Here is a 25,642-nt window from a genome sequence, read left to right as displayed (position 1 = left end):
AGAATGGTTGTTAACTCAATGTATTTTCAATGAATTCTGCAGCACATTACATAAGGCTCTTAGGTCTAGAAGGCTGGTTGGTTGTAAACCACCTGGCTGCTTACAAGTGCTGGGAAAAATATGTATAAGCGTGTTCTGTATACCAGAGGCATGTCTGAATCATCCTATCTTAGGCTTCAGCTAAGATATTAAAGAAAAGGGCAGCTTGTTCTCACAGGACATTCTGTTTTATAAAATCTCCATGGAAAAAGAAAAAAATAATAAGAAGTGTTTCTAAAACTTTCAATTGTAATTATTATCATCAGCATTAGTCTTCCAAATTTACTTTCTTTATTGTTTTTCCATTGTCTTAATATTTTTTCCTTTCCTTTCAGTTTGTAGCATTAATTATAAGCATCAGATTGATCCTAATAAGGACTTCAATGGATTTTAAAGCGAGATCTAGGACCTTCCAAGCTTATAGCTTGGATTGTAAACTTTGGTGCCTGACTCTGTGTTTGCTCTGTTCAGCAGTGCTGGCTGCCTTGATAGAAACAGACTGAGCAGCCTTTTCATAGAAGGCTGCATGGCCTCTGAGTATCCCCAAAGGCTGAAAAGACTGATAAGTTCCTTCTCATCGTCACCTTTAGACATCGGTCTTTGCATGAAAGTCCCCTCCAAGTGCCCTATCTACCACACGTAACACAGCATTTTAACTATCAATTGCTACACTGGTATCCAACATCTCTTTCAGTATAACTGGGATACATGAGAAAACCAGGAAACAGCTCTTCTCCTGGTAAACTTTAAAAACATGAGGCATAAATATGATGCTCTTGGTAGCTTATTATGTCATGGATTGAGAAGAGAGAGTTGACATGGAGAAAGGCCAACTTGTGTACTCCACAAGAAGGGAGGGGTCTGTTATAATAAAAAATAAGGTCATGTGTGGTACACATTAGGAAATATCATACGATGCTAAGAACCCAACATGCACTGTACATGGAGACTGAAGGTAATGGGAAAACCAAAATGTATTAAAATAGGAAAGAATATCCTAATGAACAGAATGCCGGAAGCCAGGTGGAAGAAATTACTTCTGTAGATGAAATGATAAATTAGAACTAGAGAACTGTCATTGGAAATGGGCTCTTTGAGTGGTCTCATATTGTAAATAAAGGTAACAAAAGATGAAGCTTTGAGATTGACATCAGTGATGGAAATAATTGGGTTTATTGAGATTAACTCTGTGGCTTAGGAACTGTTCAGACTTTACAAAGGTGACGTGTCTTTAAAGACAACATGTTCTTTAGTGGTTAGATAACTTATGTCCTTTAAATCAAACTAATTGTGTTACTCAAATCATCTGTATCCATAGTAGCTTTACTGTAGCTTGATTTGTGAAGTTTCTGGGAGAGGTACTGTGAAGGTATCTTGAGGTACATTGAGGTGCTGTGAGGTATCTTGATTGTCAGCTTTTTGGCTTGAGAGATGACTATGGGATTAATAGGAAAGCACACTTCTAATATGTCTGGGTGGGTCACGCGGGCACAATCTTGAGCCCTTTCAGGGTTTATGGCTCCTTTCTTACAGTTATTTTCACTGATTCCCAGATACCATGAATTGGGCATGTTTCCTCTGCCAAGGTAGTAGTATACCATAATATCTCTGCTTTGGAGTCAGGTGACCATGGACTGAACCTTATGAATCAAAATAAAGCATTCCTCCATTAATTGAGCATTGCATATGTTTTGTCCCAGCAAAAGGAAAGCTGATTAATAGTGATATATTAATACTTTTGGTAAAGTTTCTCTTTACTAAGGAGACACTTAAAATAATTAAATTAATTACTTAAAATACTTTAAATACTTAAAATAGTTTGCTTAAAATACTTAAAATAATTTAATTTTTTAAAAATTGCACATAAATTGTTATATTTCTTTGAATAAAGCTATTAATTATATTAACTTCCAAAAATCTGCATTTGTATTATTATTTTGATATTTAATTTTCTGAGAGTTAACTGAATGTATTGATCTCATATGTGTCATTGTGTGTGTGTGTGTGTGTGTGTGAAGTTGTTATGATTCTGCCATTTGCAGATTCATTTGTAGATTTTACAATCAGGTGGTGTTCAATTTCAACATTAAGAATTTCTTGTTAATTATACATTTTACATTAAGTAGGAGAACATTTATCCATAATAGTTTCTTTTTATCTAATGTGTTAATTCATATGATTTGTTTTATAACTTATTTCTACCTTTTTACATTCAATCTTTAAGGTGAACTTTTAGATCGAAAGTGACCCCCAAAAGTCTTAAGCATTAAGAGGTGGGGTTCTTGGAAAGTGATTGAATAATGGAAGGTAGTATAGTCATCAGTGGACTAATCAGTAATACCGTGTGTGTGTGTGTGTGTGTGTGTGTGTGTAACAATTCAATTCACGAACAGAAGCATTGGACAAAATTTTGCTTCCACTCTGCATATGGTGAGGGACACAAACACGGCCATTTCCCCAGATTCATGGAATGAATTAAGTTCACAAACTAATGCACTACATTAGTAGTACATTGATGAATTCACAGCAGAGTGTGCTCTTAAAAGGTGGGACCCAGTCAGAAAAGCCAGGCAATGGGTGTAAGACCCCTCTTCTTCCTCTGGACTCTTACTGAGTACTTTTCCTCCACCATGCCCATGAGGGAGCCATTTCATCAAGCAAGCTGACGTGGACTGAAACCCGAGCAAATGAAACTCTACGCCTTTCAGTGTCAAGGAATTTTCTCCCAGCAGTGGAAAAGTAGCTAATAATTAACTTACTTGAGAAGTATCTCTTCTATACCACATTACACTAACCTTTTTGAAAACAAAAACTGATACTTTTTTATGAAAGATGATTTACTTTTTTTTACTTTCATTTTAGTTATGATACTTTTAAATTTCTGTACAATATTTTAGTTCTGACTTGTTTTGAAGCCTTTTCTTTCCTTAGCTATTATTTTCCCCTCAAAAAATATATTTAGCTTTAGACAGTTTATCAGTCTGTTTCTATTAAAATTTCTTACATCATGCTCCTTACACTTCATTTCTTACTGATTATATCCTTTACCATTTTCTTCAGTAATAATCTGTAAATAATAAGCCTTCTCTATCTTTATTTGAAAATTTTAAAGATTTTTATTGTTTTGTTACTAGGTACAGAACGAGGACTTTACTGTGAGCTCCATCACCAGTTCATCTATTATATTTTATTATTTTATTTTTTAAAAACAGGGTCTTGAAAGCCACTGAATTGGCCAGGATAGGCTCAAAATTTTCAGTCTCTTGTCTCAACCTTCCAGAGTGTTAGCATTACATACGTGGGCTATCATAACTAGCTCAGAATTATTTTATTTTGCATTATTTGAATTATTGTCTAATCAAATAAATATATTTTTCAACTGTGTCAAAATAATCTTTATATAAATATATTTTTATTTTTTATTTTTAAAAAAATTAACTGACACACAAAAACATAAATATTATATGTAATAATGAGATACCTAGTGATGTTTTGATATTTCTATTTTAAAATACGATTATTTTAATGACAATAATAGTATCCAGTTCACTTTTTTAGACTCACAAAATGTCTATGTTGGTGTTACAGGGACAATACAACAATCTGAGCCCTAAATGGAGAAGGTTTCATCTCAGATGAGTGGTTATGTCATGAGTAGATCTCATCTTAAGACATGGTGATGTTACACCTCATTCTCTCTTCCAGCTATAGATAGAGGCAAAATAGAGCCCTCTTTAGAGATCTGAGTAATAATTCAGAGATAGCATATAAGATTCATACAGAAAATATTCCCTGAAACTACCAATATTTTATTTTTCTCAAAAATAAATTTCTAATTGAACTATGCTGCTGTAAACATGGCTCAAGAACAAGACTACAAGTATGTTGAAAGGAAAATGATTTTACTAACACTGACCACTCAGAGAGCACTATAAAGGTGATAGAAAAATGTGAGTGTGATGGAGTATACCTGTAACCTCTCCAGTGGGAGGCTGAGGCTGAAGATTGTAAATTCAAGTCATACTTGGGCAACTTAGTGATTTAGCAAGACCTAGTGTCAAAATTTACAAAACAAAACACTTTTTCTTAAAGACCAGGGATGCAATGCCATGAAAACGCCCTGAATTCAGTCCTCGTTACCATTAAATAAACAACAATAGAAAACACAGAACAAAGATGAATTAAGAAACTAGTAATGTATTTGCAAAATCTCCATAGAATCGCAAGCTTTTGTAGTGTTTCGAGGGAAAAATAGAAAATGCAGTACACCAAGTCCTGTAAGGAATGGATAGGTGAGGAATGCAGGCAAAAAGAATGTTATGCGTATAACATACCTTTCAAGCACCTCTTTTGTTCATTCATTCATTTATCATTGTTAACCCATTTGTAATCACTTACTGAAGATCTACAAATATGTTAGGAATTGAACTACCTGCAAAGATTATGAAGACAGTAAAAACTGACTCCTGAGAATCTGATCTTCATAGTACCAGGTACATGAAGGTATCTTGTCAATGCCAATGCATACATATTTACCTAGAAAACACAGTGTGAAGACTTGAAGATAGAGACTTGAAGCTTCAGGTAAAGTAGCAGGGGTGCGTCCAATGTAAAGATGGTCATACGGAGCTGTTAAAGCCAGATGTCCTTAAACACCGAAAAGAAGAGCAAGTTATTAACTTGCTCTAAATGCAACCTCATTAAGTGCCTTACCTTGCATTCTGTGAGTGACCATACCAACAGAATTACCCCAGTGCGCTCAACATTACTTTTCTCATTATAAATTCACTGTTTTCTGTACATATACTTTTTTGTGTACTTGTGTACTTGATTACTACAGATGTCCCTTTCCTGCTGTTCTCCAGAGACACATCTCTTTATCTGCTGACTAAATCAAACTTCTGAGGTGAAACAGAGTTCCGACTCTGAACCTTGGAGAATTCATCAAAGCAAATGCCACTTTGTTCCCCTGATGACATCTCTGATCTCACAGCATGTCCTTTCCCCCCACACATCTACAGGTACATGTGTTTATCATGAATATTTTACTCACAATTCTTTTATGCTCTCAATTTGAGACTGTGATTGAAGTTAGCTGACTCCAAGTACACCCTTGCCCAAGAACAAGGAGGTTCATTATTCCCGGTGCAGCCGGCTCCTAGCACCCCTCTGCCTTGCTCCTTTCCCGACTTGTACCCCATTTCAGTCCTCTTCATTCTTTCCACGAAGCAGCCACCTACAGAAAAATTCCTTCAAGCAATATAGGCCCTACAAAAGATTCTGTGGAGGAAAGTCTGTGTGTATATTATACAGAAAACAAATAAGCACTATTGACTTGTTCATGATTTTTGTATTCCTCAAATTTCACTTTAAAATTCTCAAAGAGAATTGGCTATTCCCAGAGAGAATAGTGTAGGATGTCACATAATCCAGTTCCTTATGAGGTTCTGCCTTCGGAAGACTTGGACTTTTAACCTTTGGTTCTTCAGTTCCTCCCACATCCTTAGAAGGTGCCTATGAGCCTCTCTTCACCTAGTCGCTCCTTAGTCATCATTCTTTTCCAGACTGTGTTTTTCAGTGGTGCACAAAGCCCTCCTCATCTCGTTTTCCTGCAAATCCTTGATTTTATACATTGGATTTACTTGTAAAATGTTGATAATCTTCAAATTATAACATAACTCTTATGTCTAACTCTGGCTAAGAGAAGTGTTTAAAAACTACTATAAAAGAATAGTTTAACACAAATTTGCTTTCTGGTGACCTGACATTTGGGCATAGTTAGGGCACAGACTGTTTGCTTGGGATCTCACTGGGATGAAATCAAGGCGTGGGCTGAGACTGCTTGATGTCTTTTGCAAGTTCTTTGATTGTCAGAGCAATTTGTTTCACTGAAGATGCAGGTAGATGAGCCTGTTTTCCTTCTAGTCGGTGACTGGAGACATTTACAGGCCTTGTCATGTGGCTCCAGAAGTCTTTACACCACGGAATTATTTTCTTCTAGGGCATCCAGTGCCTGTTTCTGAGCCACTCTGCATGCAGCCAATGAACATGCTCCACTTTCAAAGGCCAATACAATTCTGAGGCCTGCTCAGATAACTTCCCTAACCTTGAAGCTCACTGATTTATGGCCCTAATTATATCTGCAAGGTCTGTTCACAACAATACTAGAAAACTATTAATTAAATAAGAGAAAGGTGTGCACTCATGATTGGGAGTGCTGGAGCGACATCTGACAATTCTGCTTTCCACTCTTGGATTATCATTCATTTATAACACTGGTTCCAGGTCTTTAGGAGAGACCTTGCAGTTCATACAATCCCACATTTAAACATGTTTTTTTTCTGCAAAAACATTTTTACACATTTAATTAAAATAATTATCACTTCCTGATGCAGATTTACTCCATGTATTATATGGCCACTGTGCTGTGGGATTTCAGCTGGAGGAAGTTGAGGTAGGGATATTTTAATTTCTGTTTAGTGAAATGTTTTCATGGTTGCAGTCACTTATATGCAGTAGATGGGAACAGCTTTCAGGACATTTCTGGTCTCTGTGTTCACTCAGGTTCTGGTGGGGTACATTTTGAAAAGGACTCATATGACCCAATTCTGGAAAAACATGTCTTAAAAATGTATGGAGATGGAAGTAAGTCTGGAAAATTCTTTATATTATCAAAAGTATAAAATTATAGTCAGAGAATTTATATCTCATCACAGCATGATTGGGAAGAATTTTTTAACTTATAAGAACATTACTAATAAGGCAGTATATTTAATTAAAACCTCACAATACACTTTTATTGCAATTAGAATATTTAATAAAATTTGAATGCATCATTTGAATTCACATTTGGAAAACAAAGAGAATTTTCTGGAGAAATGACAGATGTTTGCTTAGATAATATGTGATGTTTATCCTTATCAAATTTAGATTTATTGATCAAAAAATTGAAAGAAAATTGTGATAAAAATGAAATGGACACAAAGTAATTAGGATGAGCAATGGAGTCAATAGAAACAATCATCATATATAGAACTAAATTATAGCCAAAGCAGGCCTAGGTTATATTGAAAGTAGTAATTCTTTAAAAAGAAGAATATTTTTAATAGAAATAATTAAGTTTTAAAAATCTTTGTAATCTAATAACATGTGAATCATTTATAAATAAGCTTTTTGCTTCTTTATATAAATTTGTGGCACAGATGAAAGATAATGTTCCTTGTTTAATGACCTACCTATTTAATGAGTGTTCGGGCTACGTTCTATCTTTTATTTGTTACAGTACATCTGTCTACGGCCATACCACCCTGAATGTGCCCAATCTCATCTGTTACTGTACATCTCTTTATATTTTGCTTCTAAATCCTCAGTTGCTTTTGCTTTTGTTTTATTTTGTATGGCCTACCTTGTTTGTTCAGTACTGTAATTTTTGCAGATTTTACTATATACAACAGTACTGTAGTTTTATTTCCTGTTAAACATTACAGCACTACATGCAAGGGTTATGCAAGTAAAAGCAAAGCTATTAAGTTGGAGTTTTCTTTGGTCATTTTTTTGTACTGAATATTGGGAAGTATGTAGTATATGCCAGTGATAATGAATCTTTTAAAGATTCCAGTAATAGAAACAGCCCATTAAAACACACACACTCCTCATTTAGAAGCCAATTCATTTAACAACTTAGTTGCAGGAACAGAACTCAGTCATTAAATGAGGAGTCCCTGTAATACCAGGACATGCTGCTTAATGAATATCTCCAATTCAATTTTATCATTTTATAATTAACATTGGACTGAAGAGGAAAACTTGAAAACTTGCTGAGATCTTATAGCACATAAATGACAGAAACTTGCTACAGAGCCATCAAATCTGATAATTTTACATGATACAATAATTTAAAACAAATTTTACATGATACAATAATTTAAAACAAAAACCAAATTTGATGATCTCCAAGAATCATTTCTTTTTCTTTTCTACTATTATAACAAGTGATATTTTAAATATGTTTGGTAAAGAAGTAATCAAAGGGTGTATGAGTAAATTGTGCAAACATATCTCAAATTATTTTATGGATTTTATTACATTTGTCAATTTGTCATCATTTGAAAATTTGCAATTTCTTATATTTTTTTAACTTTCCTCTATAGGAACCCACAGAATAGTGCTTAAGATTTGTGCTAAATTTCTAGCACTGATTTTTAAAGAAGACTTCCCATACTGTTTGAACTTTGGGCCTCAGAAATCTTGGGTCCTCATAGCCCTCCACACTGCACTGTGCCGCAGTGTTCTCCACCTGGACTAACGGTACAGAGGACATCTATGGACTTCGTCACATAGTGATCCCCTTACCCCTTTCTTTTGGGAGACACAGGATCGTCAGTGGACCTCATCTCTGCCAGGCCATGTCTTTCTTCATGGGCACAGGACAGAAGTCATTCAGAGCTGTAAATTTGACCTCAGTTCAAACTCAACAGTCTCGGATTTGAAAGTGACCCAAGCTATAATTACATTTTTCAGATAATTCACACAGCATCCAATTAACCTTGTAAAGTGTTTAATTTGGTGGCATCTAACACATTTTGCTCATTACGTAGCTGCAGACTCTTTCATTCTAAAACATTTTTTGTCACTCCCGAAGCAGACTCGTCCTTGTGCCACAGGGGGATGTGTGTCCACAGAGATTCTGTGTTCTTACAGTGGAATGCGATAGTTGCATTTAGCTTTAATTTGTGGGAAAATAAAGCAAACTTCTTTTCATGCATCCAGACACATGCCACAGGCCCACTGCCAGCTAAACAAGGAATAGAAACCAATGAGTCAGAATTTTGATTCCCCCAAACCCAGGATCTTTTGGTGATCATTCTGGAGCTTGTTAGACAGGTTTCGTTTGTGATACCAACTGTATTTACAATCCATTTCCCCTAGAGTTAATGTCAAACATTTTCAGTTGCAATCTCAGATGCATTCCAGGGAGATAACCAAAGGCTGATGAGGAAGCTAGGCTCACCGACCTCTCCAGTGTTGCTTGTAAGAAAGAGGCACCTGAAAAACAACCTGACTGTCCAAAGTCTCATTCCCCAACCTCAAGAGTTTGGTCCTATAAATGCATCACTGTCTCATTCTCTTCTTGGTCTCAAATATGATTCACTAAAAGCAGGTTTTTGATAATTGATCCTACTGACATTAGTGAGCTCAGAATTTCTACCTTCAGAGTGTGGAGAAAGCATATGCTCTTTGCACACAGGGAAGCTTTTGTAGCCACCAGCTCACATATTATTCCACAAGCCTGCCTCAGATTGCTTCTCTCTTCCATAGGATTTTTGTGGTACCCCTTACAATGATTCCTGCACAGTACACAGATGGCCCTAGTTTCTGGTGGGAAACATTGACACCTGGGGTTTCCATGCGTGTTTGATGGCCAACTCCATCGTTCAACTCAAATTCTAGACAATCCTGCCAGAGTAGAGGAGAGATTCATAGTTCCGAATCCATATTGGTTGTCTCTTCTGATTGTAGGAAGATTTCATCTTGTCATGAACTTGGTTGTCAATCAAGGCAAAATTAAATGCTAGTTAAAATCTTATGATTTGGGGGAGAGATACAGATGCAAAAGATTTCGCTCGGAGACCAGAGAACATGGCGGACAGACAACAGCAACTACCAGAGGCTCTCTGAAAGGTTCGGCTCAGAGGCCAGAAATAATGCGGACTAGGGAGACACGAATCAGTAGAGATATGCTCTGCTGACTCAGGAACGAACTGGGCTGAGAGAATCCAACTTGGAATACAGTCCTGGCGCTAAAATAGGAACAGAAAAATCTCAGTGTGGAGGCTCGACTCCGCGCCATCGGAAACCGGTTTGGATTTCCCGCCGTGCGGCGGCCGGCTATCTCCACAGCGGCTCAGCAAGGAGAGACGCGCGGAGCTCTGGGAGCGCCGAGCTCTGGGAACGGGAGAACGGAGTCGAAAAAAAAAAGGACGGACAGAGGTGTACACGAAAACTGACTGGTGGCGAGGTGAGTGAGAATCTGACCCCCCACCACAGTTTGACTCTAGCGGAGATCTCTCTGGGCGCCATTCCCCTCTCGGACGGGATTGGAGAAAAGTGCCTGGCCTGAGTGACGCTGCTGGCGGACTCTCTAGGCTAGACTAGCCTAACCCAGATCCCAGAGCCGGACGATGGCCCGGAGGAGCGACTGACTTCCGCGTAGGCTGCCTCCTCCGACTCCCTGGTGCGCAGCGGTGGGCGGGAACAACTAGCCAGCGCAATTTGATCAGGCTGTGGCTGACAGGCAGGGAAGCCGGGCCTCCTTTGTAAGATTGCATTTTATAAGGAACAAAAAATATGGGGAAGGGAAGCAACAAAAAAAGCTCCTCGGCCCCCAATCCTGAGAAACAGGCAATAATGGACGCCGCACCAGTATACATTAAGCACCATATTGAGAGCCTCATAGACCAATTCAGGAATGAAGTTATCAATGATCTGAAGCTAGAAGTATGCAGAATAGTTAGAGAAATGCTAAACACCACCCAGGAAAAAACAGATGGTGGAATGGAAGAACAGAAAAAGAGGGGAGAATTGCTTGATGGAGAAAACAGAGAAAGCATTGAGTATGTGAAGCAGGTTCAAAGGGACTATCAAGAAATTAATAAGTCTATACAAGACTGGCATAACAGCTTGAAAGAAACTAAGGACAGACTATCTGAACTGGAGGGCAGACTTGAAATATGGGAGAATGAAATGAAAAACTTCTTAAAAATAACAAAGAAACAAACAGCAATAATACAAAGACAAGAAGATGATAAGAGGAGCCACCACTTAAGGATTAAGAACATAGAAGAAGAAGTAGGGACACAAACAAATGAATTACAAAAGCTACTCACAGAAATAATCCAGGAGAATTTTCCTAATTTAGCAAAAGGTAAAGATACTCAGCTGTATGAGGCATACAGGACCCCAGCTACCTACAACCCTAACAGAGAAACACCCAGGCATATAATAATAAAAATCCCAGAAATTCAATACAAGAACAGAATATTAAAAGCTGTAAGAGACAAGAAACAGATCACTTACAAAGGAACACCCATCAGAATTACAGCAGATTTCTCTTCACAAACCATCAAATCACGAAGAGCATGGGGGGAAATAATTCAAGCTTTGAAAGATAATAATCTCCAGCCAAGATTGAGATATCCTGCACAACTGTCCCTGGAAATTGATGGAAAAACGAGGTGCTTCCAGGATAAAGAGGAACTGGGGGAATTTGCAACCACCAATTCAACTCTACAGAAAGTATTGCAGGATATTCTAAAAAAAGAAAAATACAAAGAACCCAGAAATAGTGGCAGGGAGGCCACAACGAATGGAGCAGAGAACAAAATGAAGAAGACAAACTGACAGCTACTGACAGAAAAAGAGCTCAACAGAAATGAGACAGAGAAGATTGGATGATAGGAACAGCTATTTTTGAGAAAATGACATCTTAATAGGTAATGCTGATTCAGTACCATCTTGTTTTGAAGTCTCATCTAGCTTTTGTTCTTCTGTCTCCAATGGTCTAACCAGGTTGTATCTTATTGGATTTTGTTATGTACGTTAGTATAAGCAAAAACCTTTTAAAGACAAGGAGATTATACAGAGACCATTGTTCATTTTCTGTTAGTCAATTCCAAATACTCTATAATGCTGTCATTCTCTTAAATGGTTTTACATTGTTTTGATATACTTAATGCTACAGTATATGAAGTTGTACTCAAGGACTTCAGGGAGGGAGTCAATATGGTAACTATTTTTAAGTCGGAAATATCTGGTGGTGAAACACTATTCTGCTTAAAAGGTTATGTTTTGATCTGCCCTGTTTCGCTGTTATGCCCTCTTTTTCTTTTTCTCAATCTCCACTCCATTATATACTTTTTTATTGTTATCCATTTAATTAAAGGGAAAAATATAGCAGGATATAATATAGTAACCCACTTTGACTTTCTATTTTCTCGATTTGAAGCCCTGTATTACTCTCACCATCTTGTTTTTGACTGAGGTTCCTCTATTCTGTTTTGCTGAATAGTATCAGGTTCGAAAGTTTAGGCATCAGCTGAGAAGATAATGAGATTCATTATAACGCCCATTCTCGTTGACTTCTATCTACTTTTGAAGACCTACAATATCTCCAATGTTTTGGTTTTGTCGGTTTTATCCTTTACGGTTTTGTTCAATAGTATTACAACTAACGATATAGGCAATTCTATTAGAAATAGCGGGAGGCATTAGGGTAACCATTGTTGATCACCTTGTATTATGTTTTTATATTATCTATTATATCCACCCTTTTGACTTGACCGATTCTGTTCTGTCATGTCACATTTGGTTTTACTCTCTTCCAAAAAAGCAATAAGAACAGTGGGAGCAATGAAACCCAAAATGTGTAATAGTCACTGTACAAAAGAGAGGAAAAGAAAATGCTCTAAACTATATAACTGCATGTATATTTAAATGTATAAGACAGAAAATGATATCACAGAGTTCTAATGGATCATTGAACAGAACTGTTTGCAGTATCATTGCTGGAATGTCCACTCTACAAACTTTAATTCTGTGACTTGAACAATTATTTCTAAGATGGCAATATGTAATCTATTAACTAGTGATTTCCTACTGCGCATTTTTTTTCTTCTGTAAATCTGTATAACTTGTACCCCTTCACTGTTTTTTTTTCTTTTCTTTTCTCCTTAAATAAAAATTAAAAAAAAAAAAAAAAAAAAAAAAAAAAAAAAAAGATTTCGCTCATTTTTTAATGAAAAATATAAAACAAAATTACATAACAAAACATTATATAACAATATCTTCAAAGTTGTTACTCAGATTGCATGACATAGACCAAAAAGATTTTTACAAAGCAGAAATGTAATAATACAAACCTTTCTTTTCAATGAACTAAGATAAACTACTAGTATAAAAGAAACACATTAGCATATATATTAAATTTTTTGAAACAATGGGAATATGTAACTTGGGAATGTATTTGGAATTCTTCCTACTTGATACATATATCAACTGTGATTTTTTAAAGACTTGCTTACATATTACATACATCTTACTTTCTGAGATAGTCAGTCTGAAGGGAGGAGTTCCAAAAGGGAGCACAGTGTTTATAGTTTATAACACTATATAGTACTTAAAATTTTTGGGAAGGCATGAGCTCATGTTGTGTGTTCTTAATGCAATAAAGAATAAAGAAAAGAAGGATGAAAAAAAAAAAGAGGAGGAGAAGGAAGGGAAGACCAAGAAGAGGAGGGAAAGGAGGAGGAGATGTAACAGGGGAAGAGGAAAGGGAAAATAGGAAAGGAAACAGGAAAGGAAAAAAAAAGAAAGGAAAAGAAAGGATTGGAAAGAAAGAAAAGAAGAATGGAACACTGACCTCAAAATTGTTTCTCTGAATGCTACTATATTTCTCCACCAGTGGGAGTTAAAACCATATTTTATTTTGTTTTGTTTTGTTTGTTTTGGTTTCTTGAGCCAAGATCTTGCTGTGTAGTTCTGGGTGGCCTTGAACTCACTATATAGCACAAGTTGGCCTCAAACTCACAGAGATCCTCTTTCCTCAGAGTGCTAGGATTGCAGGTGTGTACCACCATCTCGGGCTGCAAAAATTTTAATAATGGCAATGAAAGTACACCCATTGTTCAGGTAAAAAAACAAATTTAACAAGAGACAGAGACTACTTCCATGTCTTAAAATGTGTGAATAATGCCTCAAATTGGAGAGAATTAGTGTATATCTTCTTTCCTCACTAGGTATCAAACAAACTCAGAACTTTCTTACCTATAATGTAAAGACTATATCCATACAAAAGTATTTAGCAGTAGAGTTAAGCAAAGATTCAAGAAAGACAGAGGATTTATGTTATAAAGCAAAACAATGAACAACCCTCTAGCCCCACTTAGACTACCACTGGGTAGATATCCAAGCACCATGCCTGCACCTGGCGTTCCGTGCCACCCCCACTGGTAAGCAATGGCCTTGTTGTCTCTCTGTTGAGAGATAGATCCCTGGAGTAGATAGTGGTTTGGATTTTTCAGTCATTCCTTTGCCCTGGTTGAGGAGCCAAGGAGAGGCAAATGTTCTTCAGAAATTTTCAAAGTTTCATTAAATTAGATATAGCTGGTATTGTTGAGATCAGGTTTTAGGGGAATGCCACTCTAGCCACTGCTGCTAAGAGATGTATTCCAAATGCACAAAATCCCAGTGCAAAATTTCCTCTTATATTTCCTACAGAAAAGAATTTTCAAGTAAAAAAAATTTAAAGCAAATAAAGAAAGATTGGAAATTATTATTACAACTTTACTTTTTTATTATTATTATGTAATTATGTATTTTATTATATTATGTAATTATTATTACAACTTTAATTTTTTTCCAGGAGTCATCAAATGTTAATTTTTGCATTGTCCTAGCTATAATTAAACTACTGTGCATGTGTGTGTGTTTGCGTGTGTTTGAAAAAGCTCTGCTATGTCATCACATTTTGAAAGAGTCATTTTTGACTATGTATCCAGCACCATGGGTCTATACATTGTAGTAGCATTAAAGGGGCTTCTTTAAATAAAAAATCAATAGCTACCATCATTAGTTAGAAGCACCTAAAGGTTTATACCAACATTTTTTCATCTTCTGTGGAACTAAATTATTTTAAGAATTAGTTTCATATCAATGAAAATGTAAGCAAAATGTGTCTTTCAACTGTTTGGCCAAATATGACTTACCCAGTATTGTTCCCAAGGTATTTCTGTTTTTGATTTCATGGACACTACATGTTCACACACAAGAATAGCTTACCTTTTGAGAACAATAATAGTGAAAAAATAATTAATCCACTTAATTATAGCCAATAGTTAACATCCTTTAAAATTTGGGGGCTCAAACTTTTCCTTCACATTATTGTCTGTGATGATTTGCCACAGTGAAGAGTCATAATTTTGTGTGACTGTGCTGTTTGGATTTGCCACCCTTCAGACTTGGAACACTGTCCAAGTGTGTAGACATCCCTCTGTTTGCTGAAATGATTTTCTTATTAGCCATGGCAAAATGTCCAGCTCTGAAAATACTCTTCTGAGAACCCCCGTGAGCTCACCGCGACTCCAGCATACTGCCCATTTAGAAGGATTTCTGTGAGTCTTTTAAAATTTTGTGGTTTATCACAAATTGCCAAAACCTTGGCTGTAGTGCTGTTTATCGGCACCAAATTATTTCAAGCACTCTTCCTGTCAAGGGCTTTAACGTTCTGTGTCACTCCTTATGCTAATGTTATATTTATCACTGGTATTTCTGCTTCCACAAAACAAAGCACATTCATAAAATCTGGACTTCACACAAAGGTCGCCTTTTCTTCAACATTGCATTTGAATTGATTCATTTGAAGTATTTCCTTCTCTAGTCGAATGAATCTGATATGCAGACTAGATGGATCCGTCATTGAAGTGAATCAGATAATGTATTACACATTAAGGCAAAGCAAATTTAACCTACTGCTAGTAAAACTGGATTTAGATGTGTGTGGTTTTTATGAAACATGCAATCTGTTGCTTTTGATCTCTTCTTTGGGGGTAGGGCAGAGGTAGTTCATGCATAAACACACTAAATGAATGTATGTCTATGTAAGCACATAAATGATCCTTTTCTCTTCCAACGGGCTCGAAGACCCTTCTCTGATTCCAAGTAAGGCCACGATGCTGGGTGGAGTTCAACTACACTCCCTGGCATTGTTCCTTCACATGCAACACTAATAAAAGGTATTTGCTGTGTGATTTTGAGAGAGAAAATGTACAGTTTAAACTTTTTACTAAAAGCCATCATGTAGAATGATTTTTACCCTCAAATAGATGGTTTCGTATACTTTTTTTTTCCTTTTTACAGTATTGGGTATGGAACCCAAAGTCTTGGCCATGAGCTATAACCTCAGTTTTTTTTTTTTCTTTTTATGAAGAATCTCACTAAATCAGTAAGCTGTCCACATTAAACTTGAACTTGTGATCTTTCTGCCTCAGCCTCCCAGAGTAACGAGATTATAAGCACTCCCTACCATACTCAGCTTGAATTGGGACACTTTGGAAGACTAGATGCATACATATTTTTCAGAATTTTAAGTATATGTCCATAAAAGCTACAAGTGTATTATCCAGAATAGAAGTGTTGTTAAATGCAGAATTGTGGCAACATGCCTAGATTTAAATATTATTAAGATTCAACCAGTTAATTTGGATCTGAAGAGGTCTAATCAATTACACAAGTGAACTAGTCAAAACAAAGTCCTAGAAAAAGGAACGGAATATTTTTATTCTCCCAAATTCATATGTTGAAATCACAACCCCCAATTTTATGGACTGATGAAGTGGAGGCTTTGGTAGAAAGCTACATCATGGAGATGGGGCCCAGGAAAGTGGAGCCTGGAGAACTCTTTTTATTTAGTGCAGCATGAGAGTATAAGAGGGTCACAAATTCTAAGTCTGTATCTCAGAAGAAGACCTGAACTCAGTAATGTTGGTAGCCCAGTCTCTGAGGGCCAGCTTCCAGGATGGCAAAGAATAACTTTCTATTATTTATAAGTCAGACAATGGTACTTTGTTACAACAGCTTCCAGTACACCTTAGTCAAAAGGTAAGCTGTTCTGATGTGTGAACATGTAGCATCCATGAAGCCCAAAACAGAAACACCTTGGAAACAAAATCCCAGCATCATGATTGTTAAGTTTGGCACTTTTTCTATATAACTCATTCATAAAAGTGTTTTATAAATCATCACTTATAAATGTTACTGAAAAGTCTTGCCTGGCCCTGCTGATGTTTGGTGCTATAGTTTATGAGCTCATGACTCACAACTCCAGCTCTGAGATTTTAAAGTACTAGTACCTATTCCAGAATGTTCATACTGAAAAGCCAGTTGACACAGTTGAAAAGGAAACTAAAATGACATTCAAATTGTTGAAGACTGAACAGAAGTTCCCATGTAACACAGTTAATGATAATATTGTTGAACAAATCATACATATAAACCTGCAAGTTCCTTTGAACATAATCTCTAATAATTATATGAGTGCTGAAAATAAAATATAGTACATTGTAATCAACACTGAATATTCATTTTAATTAAATAAAATTGTAGAGATTAAACAGTGACAATACAAGATCTTTCCTTTTTTGGAGGCAATTACAGTCTAGTGATGAAGGAATGCAAGGTAAATTATTTAGCTTGGTATCAGTAGACTAAACGTAAAGCCTGTTTGTGGCCTTGAAAAGCAGGGAAAAAGCACATGCGAAACTTTACATAGATAGCTATAAATTTATAAACTTCTACATTCTAATAGGAAAGTACTAGTGTTGTTTATCTTATTAAAATAATCTGTTACGTTTTGTATGAAATTGGTTTGCACAATATTTATGCCTACCTGACAAGATCTACTGTAAGATCCAAAAGCTTTCCCTGTGGTCTGGAAGGGAGGGGTCATGTTTCACAACTATTTCACCACCTCTGTAAAATCATATGAGATAAATTTGGCAAAACAGTGATGAAATTTGTCAAAAAAAAAAAGGTAGAGTTGAATAGTTTATCTTCATATACAGGTTTTCTTATTTTTTATTCTAAAAACATATTACAGCTTGACTTACTAAACAATTTTTCTTTCTCATAGGCTGATTTATTCATAAATTAAATTCAGAGAAACAAGAGTTGGATCACCACAAACTGTCAAACTCTGTGAAATTATGCTATAGTCCTATGATGTTGCTACATTTGCAAAGACTCACTTGCTTTTGGTCTGAAATCTGACATAAGAAATACGCCATAGTTCAGAATGGAGCACATGTGTGTAGAAAATGAATGTTTTACTATAAAATTTGGAGATTTAATCTCTAAACTGTAAGTCCCAGATACATCATTTGCACATGATGCTTTTGATATATAAATAGAAACCCATTTCATTTTCATTTTTTCTTTGCATTTTTGGTGTGTGTGTGTGTGTGTGTGTGTGTGTGTGCAGCCATGTGTGCACGTTTTTGCCTTTTTATTTGGCTCATCTAGTTACTTATCTGCAATTTTTTAAAGAAAATATCCATCATGTGTGACTTGTATTTGCATTGCTCTGTCATTATGTCTCCTTGTGTTGACGTTTTTCTCTCTTGCTTATGTTTTGTATTGTTATCAGTCCATCTCTCATTAAGTCTGACAACTTCAGCAGAATGGAAATGCTGACTCTAATAACAGTCAATAGTAAAATTCAGATTTGAACATCTATTACAGTCAGCTATACAGTCAAACATATCTTTTCCATCAAATTAGATATAAGTTTCCACACACTGGGTATAAGTTCAATTCCCGAAATGGCTTGTGATTTCTGAGATTTTGGAGGAGAAAACAGTTTAGCTAACACATGATTACTATTTTAAAAGTCAGTGTTGGGGCTGGGGATTTAGCTCAGCGGCATAAGCACCTGTCTTGCAAGCAGGCGGTCATGAGTTCAATCCCTGGTACTGATAAAAAAAAAAAAAAAAGAAAAAAAAAGTTAAAAGTCAGTGTTACAGTGATTTTTTCAAATCACTGCTCTGTCATGTATGGAACTATATTTCACGCTGAAGATTGGTTGATACCAGTTTCAAAGGCTATGCCTTTAGTTTTCCCAATTACTATTTGGTGCCATTTCAGTGACAGGTTCTATGCAAGATAATGACAAGTCAACACAAAACAGAAAAAAAAAATGTGATGCTGCTCTTATGGGTGGCATTGTGTTTCCCCCAAACTCCAGTTGAATTCCTAACCCCCTAAAGGGACCGTTTTGGAGATATTACTTTTGAGAACATAGTAAAGGACCAACTTTCTGGCAGCCATGCTCGGCCAGCTCCTGATAGTTGGGCCTGTCTGCCTGCGCCCTCAACTCTGGAGACTGGGTGGTCTGAGATGAATGTCCCTGCACTACTCCAAGCACCAGGAGGGAGTTTAAGATCTTAGCTTTTGCCAGCATGGTAACTTTACAGCTTCCTGCTGCACTGAACCAGCTCAGCAGGGCTTCAGCCTGCCTGCCCCACTCCCAGTGACCCTCTCTCAATCCAGAAAACTGAGAGGTCAGAGTCCCAGAAGCTGAGAACAAAGAAGAGGATTTCCAACAGGCCCAGGAGAGCCTTGGAATAACACTTGAAACACGGAAATATAGGAAAATAACAAAACAAAAGACCAAAATACAATATCAAGCCTCCAGCCAATCCTAAGAAACCTTAGGAGCTAGGTACATAGAAGAAAACATATGCCATACACCTGAAATATCTGAAATAATAGCATCTGAAATAAAGAAACAACTCCGGGAAACTTTAAAGGAATTCAAACTAGAAATAATCTCCCAGGTAAAAGAAGAAATGATAAAAGAAATAAAAGAGATGCTGAATATATCTAAAGAAGACACAGTTAAAAAATTGAAAGAACTAAACAAGAAGAATCCCTGGATGAACAATATAAGAAACAAACAGAATACATGAAGCAGATGCAAAGAGATCTACAGGAAATCAAAAACCCCATTGAAAGTTGTCAAAACCACTTCAATGAAAGTGAAGATAGAATTTCAGACCTCGAAGACAAGATTGCAGCTAGTGAACAGGAAAAGAAAGATATTTTAAGAATAACAAGGAATCAGGAAATAACAATTCAACTGCTGCAAGATGATGCAAAGAAAAATAACATAAGATTGAAAGGGATAAATAAAAAAGAGGACGATAACATAAAGGATGTCACATGGATATTTAGAAAAGAAATTTCTAAATTTCTAGAAATTTGCCAAACATGAGAATGGAAACTGACATCAGGATCAGTGAAGCATATAAAACTCCAAAGCCATAACCAAAATAAAACTACATCCAGACATATAATAATCACCATCCCAGAAATCCAAAATAGGAATAGAATATTAAAAGCTGTCAGAGAGAAAAGACAGATAACCTATAAAGAAAAACCTATCCAAATCACAGCAGACTTCTCAGCACAAACAAAAAAGTCAACAAGAGCACGCAGTGAACTATTTCAGATCCTAAAGGAAAATGATTTCCAACCTAGACTGATGTACCCTGAAAAACTGTCTGTCAATCGATGGAGAAATAGGATACTTTCATGACAAAGAACAGCTGAAGAACTTCAAGATCACCATGCCAACCCTGCAAAGAATACTGAAAGACAGTTTAGATACAGTTTTTCATTTTTTTAGGAAAAAACCACTAACAAAGCAGACAATTAAACAGAATGGAAACATAAAGATGCAACAGCAGAAAGATAACATGTCAACAATGAACCAATTTATAACAGTTATAACCATTAATGTAAATAGTCTCAGTGCACCAATTAAAAGAAACAGACTGGAAAAATGGATCAAGAAGCAACATCCAACCATATGTTGTCTACAAGAAACCCATCTAACCCAGAAGGACACTCACAGACTGAAAGTCAAAGGATGGAAAACAATACTCCACGCAACAGGAACCCCCCCCCAAAAGAGTGGGGGTAGCTATTCTGTTTGCAGACAATGTGAACTTCAAACCAAGAATGATAAAAAGAGATAAAGAAGGTCATTACATACTGGTTAGGGGAAAACTTCAAGAGGAAGAGATAGCAATTTTAAATATACATGCACCTAATTCCAGAGTACCCAGTTATAAAAAGCAAGTATTAACAGAAATGAAAAACCAAATTAGCAATAACACAATTATAACAGGAGACCTTAACACACCACCATTGACACCTAGGGACAGATCAACCAGACAGAAAATCAGCAGAGAAATAACAGAACTGAGTCACACCTGTGAACAAATGGACTTGATAGACATATACAGAGTGTTCCATCCAACAACATCAGAGTACACATTCTCCTCAGCAGTACATGGCACATTCTCTAAAATAGACTATATATTAGCCCACAGAGCATATTTAAATAAATACAAAAGAGTTGAAATTATCCCATGCATGTTATCAGATCACAGTGCAATGAAACTAGAAAATAATGATAAAAGATATTGCAAAAATCCCACCAACACATGGAAATTGAATAACACAGTCTTCATTAAGTGGGTCACAGGGGAAATTAAAGAAGTTAAACAATACCTACAGGCAAAAGAAAATACAAATACAACTTACCAGAATCTATGGGATGCAATGAAAGCTGTCCTCAGAGGAAAATTTATTGCATTGAGTTCCCACATTAGTAAAAAAGAACAAACACAAATAAATAACCTGATGCTACAGCTCAAACAGCTAGAAAAAGAAGAGCAAGTCAAGACCAAAGCCAAAAGAAGAGAGGAAATTATAAAAATCAGAGCAGAAATTAATGCAATAGACACTAAGAAAACATTCCAAAGAATCAATGAATCAAAGAGTTGGTTCTTTGAAAGAATAAATAAAATTGATAAGTCCCTAGCCAACATTATTTTAAAAAGGGAAGAAAAAGCTCAAATTCATGCAATAAGGAATGAAAAAGGCGAAATCACTGCAGACTCTGTAGAAATACAGATCATCAACACATATTTTGAAAACCTCTTCTCTCATAGGTTTGATAATACAGAAGAGATGGACAGATTCCTAGAAACATATGAAGTACCAAAACTAGGTCAAGAAGATGCAAAACTGCTGAATAACCCAATTTTATTAATGAAATTGACAATGTAACTAAGTCCTTACCTACAAAGAAGAGCCCAGGCCTAGACGAATTCACTGCAGAATTCGACAAGTAATACAAAGAAGACTTAATGCCTACGCACCTCAAACTCTTCAATGAAATTGAAAGGGAAGCAATCCTTCCTCAGTCATTTCTGGAAGCAAATATTACTCTAGTACCAAAACCTGAGAAAGACCCAACTAAAAAAGAGAACTACAGGCCAATCTCCCTAATGAACACAGATGCAAAAATCCTTAATAAAATATTGGCAAATAGGATGCAGCAAATCATCAAGAAGATTATACACCATGACCAAGTGGGATTCATCCCAGGCATGCAAAGATAGTTCAGCATATGTAAATCAATAAATGTAATCCACCATATCAATAAAGCCAAAAGTAAGAATCACATGATCATTTCTATAGATGCAGAAATAGCTTTTGATAAGGGCCAACATTCATTCATGATAAGAACCTTACAGAAAATTGGAATAGATAGTCTTTACCTCGATATGATAAAGGTCATCTATGACAAACCAACAGCCAGTATCATGCTAACTAGCCAAAACCTGAAGGCCTTTACCTTGAAATCAGGCACAAGACAAGGATGTCCCTTATCACCACTCCTATTTAATATAGTGCCGGAACTACTAGCCAGAGCAATTAGACAAGAGAGGGAAATAAAAGGGGTAATGGTAAGAAAAGAAGCTATATATCATTATTTGTGATGATATGATACTCTACATAGAAGACCCCCAATACTCCATTGAAAGACCCCTAGATATAATAAATAAATTCAGCAATGTAGCTGGTTACAAAATCAATACTCAAAAATCAATAGCATTTCTTTACAATAACAACGAGATCACAGAGAGAGAAATAAGAGATGCCACACCCTTCACATTAGCAGCCAAAAAGATTAAATAGTTAGGAATTATTCTCACGAAAGAAGTGAAAGATCTAAATAGGGAAAATTAAAATACACTGAAAAAAGAAATTGAAGAGGATCTCAGGAAATGGAAAGACATCCCTCTCTCATTTATAGGAAGAATAAATATTGTAAAACTGGCCATTCTCCCAAAACGGTTATACAGATTCAGTGCAATCCCAATAAAATACCATCAACATATCTCATCGATCTGGAGAAATCACTCCTCAAATTCATGTGGAACCAGAAGAGACCTAGAATAGCGAAGACAGTTCTAAGCAGCAAAGGCAAGGCAGGAGGCATCACAATCCCTGGCTGGAAGTTATACTAAAAAACAACAGTAGTAAAATCAACAAGGTACTAGAATAAAAACAGAGCCAAAGATCAATGGAATAGATTAGAAGATACAACCAACACTACAAACACATTCAACCACCTTATCTTTGATAAAGGGGCCAAACAAGTTCACTGGAAGAATGACAGTCTCTTTAATAAATGGTGTTGGAAAAATTGGCTCTCAATATACTGAAAACTAAAACTAGACCCCTGCCTATCACCAAGTACCAAATTAAAATCTAAATGGATCAAAGATCTGAATATTAAAACAGAAACACTAAATCTACTGGAAGACAAGTTGGTAAAAACATTGAAGACATAGGAGTAGGTAGATAATTCATGAACAGGAATCAAACCACATGGGAAATACTTCGCAGAATCAACAAGTGAGATCACGTCTTATTAAAAAGTTTCTGCACGTCAAAAGAAATCTCTAGCATAGTGAAAAGAAAACCTACAAACTGGGAAAAAATCTTAGTGAACTGTCCCTCAGACAAAGAACTTCTGTCTAAAATATGTAAAGAATTAAAAGAAAGCAGACCCCCAAAATTCAAAGATCCAATCCAAAAATAGGCATCTCAGATGAATACACAATTCTCAGATGAAGAAATATAAATGGCAAATAAATACATGAAAAAGTGTTCATCATTACTCATTAGAGAAATGTACATTAAAACCACACTGAGATTCCATCTCACTCCTGAAAGAATGGCCAGGATCAAGAAAACCAACAACAACAAATGCTGGAGAGGCTGTGGGGGAAAAAGGAACTCTTCTGCACTGTTGGTGGGAGTATAGACTGGTGCAACCATTGTGGAGGTCAGTCTGGAGATTTCTCAAAAAGCTGGGATTGGAAGTCCCATTTTTTCCAGCTATTCAATTTCTAGGCATATTCCCAGAAAATGAAAACATCATACTACAGTGATATATGTGCACCCATGTTTATAGCAGCACAATTTGTAATAGTCAGATCTTGGAAACAACCTAGGTGTCCATCAACTGAGGAATGGATAAAAAAGATGTGATATTTTTATATAATGGAGCATTACTCAGCTATAAAGAATGATCACATTGAGATATTTACAAATAAATGAATGCAGCTTGAGACCATACTCATAAGCAAAATAAATCAAACTCACATGTATAAATACCGAACAGTTTCCCTAGTGTAAGAAATGGTAAGAATACATAAAAGTATGTGATAATCATGATTCCCCATTAATTGCTTTGAAGCCTTATAATGTTTTCATTCATTAATTGAAATGGTTTTATTCTGGGTTGTTTGATTTTATTGCCTGTGATTGTATGAATAGCTATTTTGAAGAAAACAAGACATTATAAGCTAGTGCTGATTTAATATCATCTTGCTTTGAAGTCCCATCAAGCTATTGTTCTTCTGTCTCCATTGGTTTTATCATGTTGTCTCTTACTGGATTTTATTATATGTGATAGTATAAATAAAATTTTTATAGACAAGCAGATAATATAGTAACCATTGTTCGTTTTCTATTAGTTAGTTCTGAATACCCTGTACTGCTTTGATTCTCTTGAATGGTTTTACACTGTCTTTTTATGTTTGATACTATAGTATATCAAGGTATACTCAAATATTTTAAGGAAAGACATACTATGGTAGCTACTGCTATGTTTGGTTGTATTGTGGTGAAACAGTATGTTGCTTAAATTGTTCCGTTCTGACCTGTGTTGTTAAGCCGTTTTTTATCTTAATCTTTTAAAAAAAAAAAGAACATAGTAAAGATTAAATAAGGGTATAAACATGGACCTTTAATATTCTCAAAAATAAATTCTGCTGTTTAAGTCATCCAGGTTTCAGTATTTTGTTACATCATTCCCAGCAGAGTAAAATACCCTGTGTCATTCAGCTCTGAACCTGACAGAGTAGGATGGGACTGACTCATGGGCAAGAACAGGTAAGTGTGGAATAGCACATCATCACTTGGTGTGGTATGGAATTGGCCTCGTAGCTCTATATGAACCTGGAAAACTTTTTGTACATTCAATATCAATTATCATATTACCTCTAAGTGGTACTTTATCTTGGCATAAAACCCATGTGTGTGTTGTGTGTTCATTTGTGTCAGCAAACTACAGCTAGGTAATGTGACAACTTGCTAGAAATAGGTTTTTGGAATAAAACATTACAAAAGCTTACCTTTAGTTAACAAAAGTTCTGTTTTAAAGATCTGATAGCTTGGAAATTTGTGCACCCTAAGAAAATATCAGGAAATATCTATGAGGATGCTCAGAGCTCTACCTGGGACAAATTCTTATCTGGAGAAATGGTGAAAGATTCCAAGAAAAGTCTTTATCATTTTGGTTACTCTTCATTCATCAAGAGAATCACTCATAGCAGATGTCTGACGCTGACTAACCTGTGTCTGAAGTGGGCTGGATCTCCTCATTAAACAAACAAAAGATGAGTACAAACAACTGGGTGTACTTTCAAAAGTAGTGCTCTTCTGTATACACACTGCTGTATTTCCCAGGGACATGTGACTCCCGGAGTAGGAAAAGAGGCTGAGGTTCTGTGTTTTGCTGTCTTTAATACCAGGCCTCGCCATAAAATATCCTTCATAGTTTTCCGTGTTGTTTCTGTCCATGACTTGTGTCTGGACATAAAGGATTTCAATATGACACCAGGCA

The sequence above is a fragment of the Cavia porcellus genome, unplaced genomic scaffold, assembly GCF_034190915.1.
Source record: "Cavia porcellus strain 051 isolate PalLab524CR breed Dunkin Hartley unplaced genomic scaffold, mCavPor4.1 scaffold_26, whole genome shotgun sequence".
NCBI classification, from domain to species: domain Eukaryota; kingdom Metazoa; phylum Chordata; class Mammalia; order Rodentia; family Caviidae; genus Cavia; species Cavia porcellus.
Note: the sequence above shows the minus strand (reverse complement) of the source record.